This window comes from Typopeltis vanoorti, chromosome 12 (genome assembly GCF_054136105.1).
Source record: "Typopeltis vanoorti isolate ZY-2024b chromosome 12, IOZ_Tvanoo_1.0, whole genome shotgun sequence".
NCBI lineage: Eukaryota > Metazoa > Arthropoda > Arachnida > Uropygi > Thelyphonidae > Typopeltis > Typopeltis vanoorti.
In genome coordinates this window covers 50,745,544-50,753,439 of record NC_143560.1, presented here as the reverse complement: position 1 = coordinate 50,753,439, position 7,896 = coordinate 50,745,544, and the positions used below count along the sequence as shown (strand labels likewise).

The 7,896-nt window shown below is 34.4% G+C and overlaps 1 protein-coding gene across 3 annotated transcripts in view; it reads left to right on the top strand.

The window, feature by feature from the left end:
* The first annotated feature begins 597 nt into the window (after positions 1-597).
* LOC150100781 (GRB10-interacting GYF protein 2-like) overlaps positions 598-7,896 on the top strand; it is a 525,021-nt gene continuing 517,722 nt past the window's right edge. For 2 of the 3 annotated variants that reach the window (XM_090401532.1, XM_090401529.1), the window contains exon 1: positions 598-692. The gene's annotated coding sequence lies outside the window, so the exon portion shown is untranslated. Of the gene's footprint in view, positions 693-780; positions 1,237-7,896 lie in introns of those variants that run through there. The other variant, XM_090401530.1, reaches the window with a different exon arrangement.

Here is a 7,896-nt window from a genome sequence, read left to right as displayed (position 1 = left end):
AAATTAAGCAAATTCATCAGCTGTAACGTCAGTTCTCTTGCTCACGTAAATACATAGGCTGACATGCCGTTCTGTCCCACTGCTGTATACACATTGATATTTTCAATATGCTGAACACCTCCTGTTCATCTACCCTCAAATTTATCTACCCTCAAATGCATCTCTGTCACTGAAAATTCTCCACCTGGATCACACACCTTTGCAAAAGGATCACTCAGCAACTTAACTATATCTTTTGCCTTTGTCACATTTCTACTATCATCACTGATTAAAGTCATCCTACCATACTAGTTGGATGGCAGGTATGGTAGCCATCCTACCATACTAGTATGGCAGGATGACTTTAATCAGTGATCTTAGCTGATTTGGCGTATTACAAAATGACAAGATCCCGAAAGATGCTAAAATAGTCAGGTCGGTGTGAGAGAAAATTATGAAGATAAATACTTAGCAATTTCTAGTGATAAATTATTGGTTTCGCGATTATTATGTGCTAGTGCAGTTTAATATTTTCATGGCTGATTAATTTTTTCTATTATATATCCCATTAAGGACAGAATCTCAAATAATGATAGCGAAAATTAGCTACAGCGGTCACGTGATTTCAAGGTGCGGCCATCTTGGACTGTGCTGTCGTGTAAATCAGCAATATAGTTGATACGTTTTCTTGCATTCTTTTTTTTCCGAAGGAGGTAATTTTACATGCATTCGTTATACCTTCACTGACATTAAAATAATCACGTCGTGTAGATGAGCCCGTACTGTTTGAAGTTACTAGCAGCACTAAGGGTTGTCGTTGTGACCTAATATGAAACCAGGTTTTTATGGGGGTTCATTAGTAAACAGCTGTTTGATAACTTGAAATTGTTCAAGATAATTTGTAGAATATATTATTTCAGTTTGCCGCTATTCCTGAAACGTGATTAATCATATTATGGCTATGCAATTTCAGTTTCGAATGATTTGGAAATGTATTCAGTTTAAGTTTCTAAATTTTCAGCTATCCTAGGGTTTCATTTTTTTCATATGGGGTGTCTTAGGACGAATCTTACCTTTTTTAATCGTCTGCATATTTAAATACTTTGAATAGTATTATACCAATTTCGTTAGAATAATAGGAAAAGCAGAAAAACAATTTCCGTGTCATAAGCTTGACAAGCACGCCACTAGCATTACTTTTGAGCATTCGGTTTTTTGACAGACTGTTTAAGCAGTTCTTTAAAATATCCTTCAAAGGTTAGTAATTTCCTTGTATTTTCTTTTACAAAGTAATTTTATCTATATAGGAAGTCATTAAGCACGACCACAAATAGTAGGTTTTTATTAAGGATTTTTTTAAAATTATATATTATCTTAATTTTGCTGGCTTGCCACTTTAGTGATTTTCTACTATCAGTGTGTTGCTACACATGTAAAACAAAATAGCTTCAATCATTTCTTGTAATTCTGTTTGTTTATTGAAAATTGCATTGCTAGTATGCCTATGATAACGTGCATGTATCGATTATTAATTTGTCGTAAGAATGTTAACGTCCAATCATATTCGTATTTATACTACATTAAATCGCCGTGTGTGTGTGTGGGGGGTATCCTGAAGGATTTTTTCCAAGTATATAATTTGGATTGTTAGTCAGTTAACATATGTTTTTAAAAATGTGGTGTGAAATATTGTTTTTGAATTTTCAGAAGCTAAGTTTTATATATATATATATAATATAACTTCTCATTTGTAGTAAAATTTCTATAGTCTTTTCCCTTTAAGGAGCCAGCCTTCTTATTACATCTTAGTATAATGATTGAAGTAAGAGTAACATTAGCAATGGCTTGCTTAATATATGCTCTACAGCTAGTAATATCTTCTTTAGTAATCAAATCTTTTGCTTGAATATGGCATAAGAAATTAAACAGTGTTACTTTTAATAGGCAAGCAATTTATCTTAGTATATTGGTGCAGATTAATTTAAATTGAAGCCTTTGGCTCTTCATATATCTAATTAATTTAAATGTTTGAAGAAATAGTTTAGTTATGGGTGCAGGGGCAGGAGAAAGAATGTTTTATAAATAGTGTAGCCATTTATAACCTACACCATTTATAAATTTTATAAATGGTGTAGGTTTTTCAAGTAAAAAATCACTGATAGATTACACTAAAAACCATAATCAAAAACAGTTTTGAAATCCTAATGAGAGGACTGTGTCTTTCAGCAGGTCAACTGGTCGGATTGTGAAATTAGAAGTCATTATGGTAACAAGCTGATATGTTGAGTTTTAATTCATTTCAAAAAGATTGGAAAAGTATATTTAGGGAATGGTAACTGAAACTAAGATTGTGTTGTTTTTTCAGCTGTTTGAGTAATTTCTGGAAAAGAGGAAGGGGAAAATAGTGCAACTAATGAACAGAAATTAGAAGAAATTTCTGAAAAAGAAAGGTCTGTTAGATACATTATATCTTTATTTGATTAGCAGAGGCAGATCAAATAATAAGTCAAAAAAGTCTGGCCTTGCTGCCAAATTGCACAGGCTGATATCTGATCTAATTCTTGAACAACATTATAGTGTCCTTTAGTTCATTCACTTCTGCTCCCACATCAGTCCTGGTGCAGTTTCTGCATTACCCATACATAGATGATACTCTTGCAAAATGATCGCTCAGTAATTCAGTTCTTTCTTTGACTTGCCACATTGCGAAATAATTCTTTTGGATTATCTATTTTTCTCTCTCTCATTTTACCTTCTCATGGTTGTCACATATATTGCCTGTGCTTAGTATTGATGAGCCTGATCATCACACTTCTCCTTATATTCTCTCCAACACTTTTTTTTTTTTTTTTACATTTTAAGCTTAGTGATGCTACTCGTCCATTTACCTCCCACTTTATCTCCTGAACCTGGGTATGTAGTCGAATATTGCTTCTGTCAAACATCCCCTTGATCATTCCTCACTCTTAATCTTCACTTGCAGTTTCTTATGCCATGGCATTGGTCCAAGCTGCTTCCTACATTTGTCATGATCACCTACCCTGTTCTTTCCACATAACTAAGTGAAAATCCTGCATTCATAGTTACATAAACCAAGACTGCATATTCACTCTCCACCTCAAAAAAAAAAAAGTTGTAACATTGGTTATGAACAAATTCTCTGTGATGATGAGGTCCACTCTCTCAGATCCTAGGTTCCCCATGTTATTTTAGTTATTTTGCATCATTTTCTTCTTCCAGTCTATAGTTACTTTCCCATGACACTCACTCTTTTCTCATTAAGCTGATCTTTCAATGTGTGCCAGCCCAATCTTTCTTTCTTTACATCCCGAGGCCTATAGCAACTGAATAAATTTGTCCTCTTGATCTCTGTCTTGTAGGAAACCATGTAGTCTCATATCTGAGACTATATGGTGCAAGATTCCTCCCATGATTCTCTTCTGCTTTCCTACTAAACTCCCTTTGATTGTTGTTTTTCTGTTAATATTCCGTCCAACCTATTGGTTTAGTCTCTTTCTGAAAATACAATGTCCTTGTTCATTCTGTTCCAGTTAATTGTTTCTTTGGCATTGATGTCTCACTAAAGCCTATAAATTTTGTTGAAATCAGACTAACCAACATCAAAAATGTTCCATCGTATTCATATACGTAGGCATTGTTATACATGAATGACATTCTTCCTTTGACTTTGTATATATTTGCATCTTATGATGACTGTTTCTTTCAGATTAGAAACATGAGAAACTAAATAACATTTTGTGATCATTTCCATCCTCATATTCCTCAGGGTACACACATCTTTCATTTGTTTCCATCATAATAGTTTCTCTTACTCTCCACCTCAATTATTTCACTTCAACACTTGTAAGCACCTCCTTCAAGATATTCAAATACAAGCTATTATTCATACATGTTTTTCTGTCCTTCAAATTAATTGTTATGAGTATCTAGTGTCTTGTAATTTAGCATAATTTATCATGCTATGTAGGATGCTTACACGTTAGTGCTGGTTTTATTTTTCATTCTGTTTGATTGCTTATTTATAAATTCTTAATTATATTTCAGATAAGGTACACTTTCACTATTTTGAATTCTGTTCTTTTATCCTCAGTGTAACATCTTGGTTGATGTTTTGAATATTATCTTGTAAGCAATAAAATCACTGTTAGTTCTCTTTAAAGTTTGCTAAGGTATCGTTCCCCCTCCCCCCCTTTCCAGTTACTTGAAATGGTTGAAATGATTTTACCATAAATCACTGACTTTTTGGGGAAGAGACCTCGGATTCATATCCCATTTGGGAGAGGCATTTTAACCCATTTTCAGCAATAGATGAAAGGTTTCTCCCAAGCCAGCATGAAAAGTTACTGACAATTTCATACTGGGTTATCAGTTTTGTGGGCTGTCTATTAGTGATCAGCCATAAAACAGTGGTACACATATCCCCTTTAATGCTAATTACATTGCTGATACTTTGATGACACTGAATATCACTGAAGAAATTGTTATTGGTATGGAAACATTTAATTCTCATTCCACTTCAAATTCTCATCTATCTAAACTTGGTTTAGATAGATGAGAATTTGTATAGCCTTAGCATGAAGTATGCTAAGGCTATACAAGAGAAGAATCAGGAATGACAGTTTGCTTTTATTGAAATCTTATCTGTTTATACCATAGTCTGAAATAGATGTATGTAAACTACAACAATCATATCCAAAAACTGATATATTTCTGCTTTTAGTTATTTCAGTATCTGTATAGCAGTTCTGATTTCTTGCCAAAATTATAGGCTGTAATTTTGTCCTCTTTTACATTCATATAGTTCCATTATATCATATCACCCATAGTAAAAGCTAACCTCCTTTCTTCTCTTCTGATTTGTGCACAGATGAAATTTGTATGTGCCCTCCTATTGTTCCAAACATGCAGTGTTCATTGGCCTCTCTTTTGATTTTTTTTCTGGAAAGAGATGAGAAGAATCTTGTACAAACTGGATATCTAAAAGATTCTTGGTTCTGATAGTATTTCTGAAAATCTGACGGTCTGCTTTCCATAGTTCACTCCTGTTCTCTGTTGCCTTTTTCATTCTTTTTTTTTTTTCTTTTTATTTCACTGGTATTTATCTTGCAACCTGGAAATTAGCCCATATTGAACTCATTTCTGCGAAAGTTGACTAATCCTTACTATCGGATTACTATCCAGTTTTTAGTCTTTCCTAAAGTAATGGAGAAAACCATTATCATTGAACTTGTACACTATTTTTTGAAACCTCACCACAAAATAAAGGATTGCCAGTATGAATTCCACCACTGTTGGTCATTGGACAAATGACATGAAAAAGTTTGAGAAATCTCATGTAGTTGCTCTTGATATTTCTAGATATTTGAGTGTGGTTGACACAAAGGTCTGCTAAGCAAGCTTTTATTTCAAAAATAAATGATTCATCTGAGAATTTGGTTTCCTTTAGAAGAAGAAAAAAACAACTAGCTTTTTTAGATATTTATTTTAATTCTACATCAACCAGATGGTAGTTTACAATTTTCTGTTTTCAGAAAAGAAAATCATACTGATTGCTATATCCATGCTAATTTTCATCATCCTAGTCAAAAGATTGGAACTATTAAATCCCTGTTATATTGTGCTCATAATATTTGTTCCACTGAAGACCTTTTAAAGCAAGAATTGAATTATATCAAATCTCCTTTTATGAAAAATGGCTTTAATGAATCTTTTATTAAGAAAGCCTTTAACAACTTTAGATAACCAATCTCTAGCTCTCATGAAGATATCACTCAGTGTCCTTAGGAAGATATCTACCTTCCATTCTTCATCTAAATACAAGCTTTTTCCACTTAATTTTCTAGTTGTCTACTAGATGTCATGCTTCTGTGGTTTGGCTTACTTTGGGCAATCTGGCAGATCATCTGCAGCTATCTGTCAAGAGGAACATAATCTTACATCCTTCACCATGAACCAGAATAGGCCTGGCCTAGCAGAATATGCTACTGTATGGATCCTTTATCATAACTTAAATAATTTAGCTAAACAATTATTAATTATATGAAGAGCCAAAGGCTTCAATTCGGCGACCTAAACTTATTTAAGTTAAAGGATATTACATCCCACATTGTTTCATAGCCGAATAAGAAACTCAGAGTTTCATGCCGAATATAGTAAATATATAAAGTTCGGTAAATCCAAGCGTATGCAAATACCTGGATAGTGTTACAACTGACCCTTTAGGGAGTGCAACAGTGTGTAACCCATGAGTTGCCTTAGTGTTGCACTCCCTAAAGGGTCAGTTGTAACACTATCCAGGTATTTGCTTATGCTTGGATTTGCCTAACTTCATATATTTACTATATTCGGCATGAAACTCTTTGAGTTTCTTATTCGGCTATGAAACAATGTGGATGTAATATCCTTTAACTTTAGCTAAACAAAATTTTAAAGTGATGCATCATTAATAAGCTGGATATTTCCTCTATTCCTTAAACATTATTATTAAGACAGACCTCCAGGGAGTCAGACTCATCGAGGGAGGCCACATACCACACACATACACACACCAGCTATCATACTTATTCTTGAATTCATTCACACTGCTTGCACTCACAACATCCAATGGCAATCCATTCCAATCATGCACCACACTGAGAGAAAAATCTAGCTGTCACCCCCTTCTTAGCAGCCTTCATTCTCAGCTTCCAAGGATGCCCTCTTGTCCTTTTCCCACCCTCTATAAACTGAAAAATTCCATCAATTGAAATCCTCTATGACCCTTTCAGAAGTTTGTAAGTCTCAATCATATCGCCCCTCTTTCTCCTATTTGCTAATGTTTGCAGTCGACAAATTCTCAATCTGACTTCATGATCAGTACTCTACAATCCAGATATCATTTTTAGCACTCTCGTTTGTACTCTCTCCAATATATCAGAATCACAATGGAAACCAGGAGACCAGACCTGTACTCAATAATCCAAGTGAGATCGCATCAAGGCCTCAACTTTTGTTGCGGCTTGATGAGACCTCATTTGTCTCATTTTGTTATTTTGTCCAAAAACGGATGCTATTTTATCTCTTTACAAATTTACAACTTGTAAAGACACAAAATAACATCCTTATCTTTACATGTGAACGTTCGTTTCAGCATTGCAGTTATCTTTTGAGTTGTATTTGCAATCTTTGCCACGTGACCCCTGAACTTTAACTTCCTATCTATTAACACCCCAAGATGATCCATAGCCTTATCAGTTTCTTCTAGCCTAATCCCACCAATATAATACAACATTGGATATCTAATCACGCCAAAGTGAATGACTTTACATTTATTGACATTGAACTGATACCGATTTTCCGATGCCCATAATTCCAGACTATTGAAATCATTCTGCAAGTACTGCATATCAGCAGCATTCCTGATTACCCTACCTATCTTTGCATCATCAGCAAATAGCTGAATGTCACTTGTCAAATCCTTCCCAATATCATTAATGTACAGATTGAATTACAGTGGACCAAGCACTGATCCTTGTGGTATACCACTTGTTACCTTAAATCTTGCAGACTTGCATCCCCCTGTATATCACTTTTTGATATGTCAATCAGCCATTTTCTTATCCATGCTAATATTTATAACCAAAACCCATTTTCTCCAATTTTTGCAACAGTCTATCATGCTGTATTCTGTCAAAAGCCTTGGGAAAATACAAAAGTATCATGGCGTATCCATTCCCCTTATCTAGTTCAATGGTAACATTGTTGTAGAATCTGAGCAAGTTGCTAAAACTTGACTTTCGATGTTGCTCATTCCAAAGTAGAGATTCACTGTTAACCCTTTTCTGAATGCGGGCCCTAACCAATTTTTCCACAATTTTTACCACCACTCCTGAGATACTAATTGGTCGATTGTTGGAT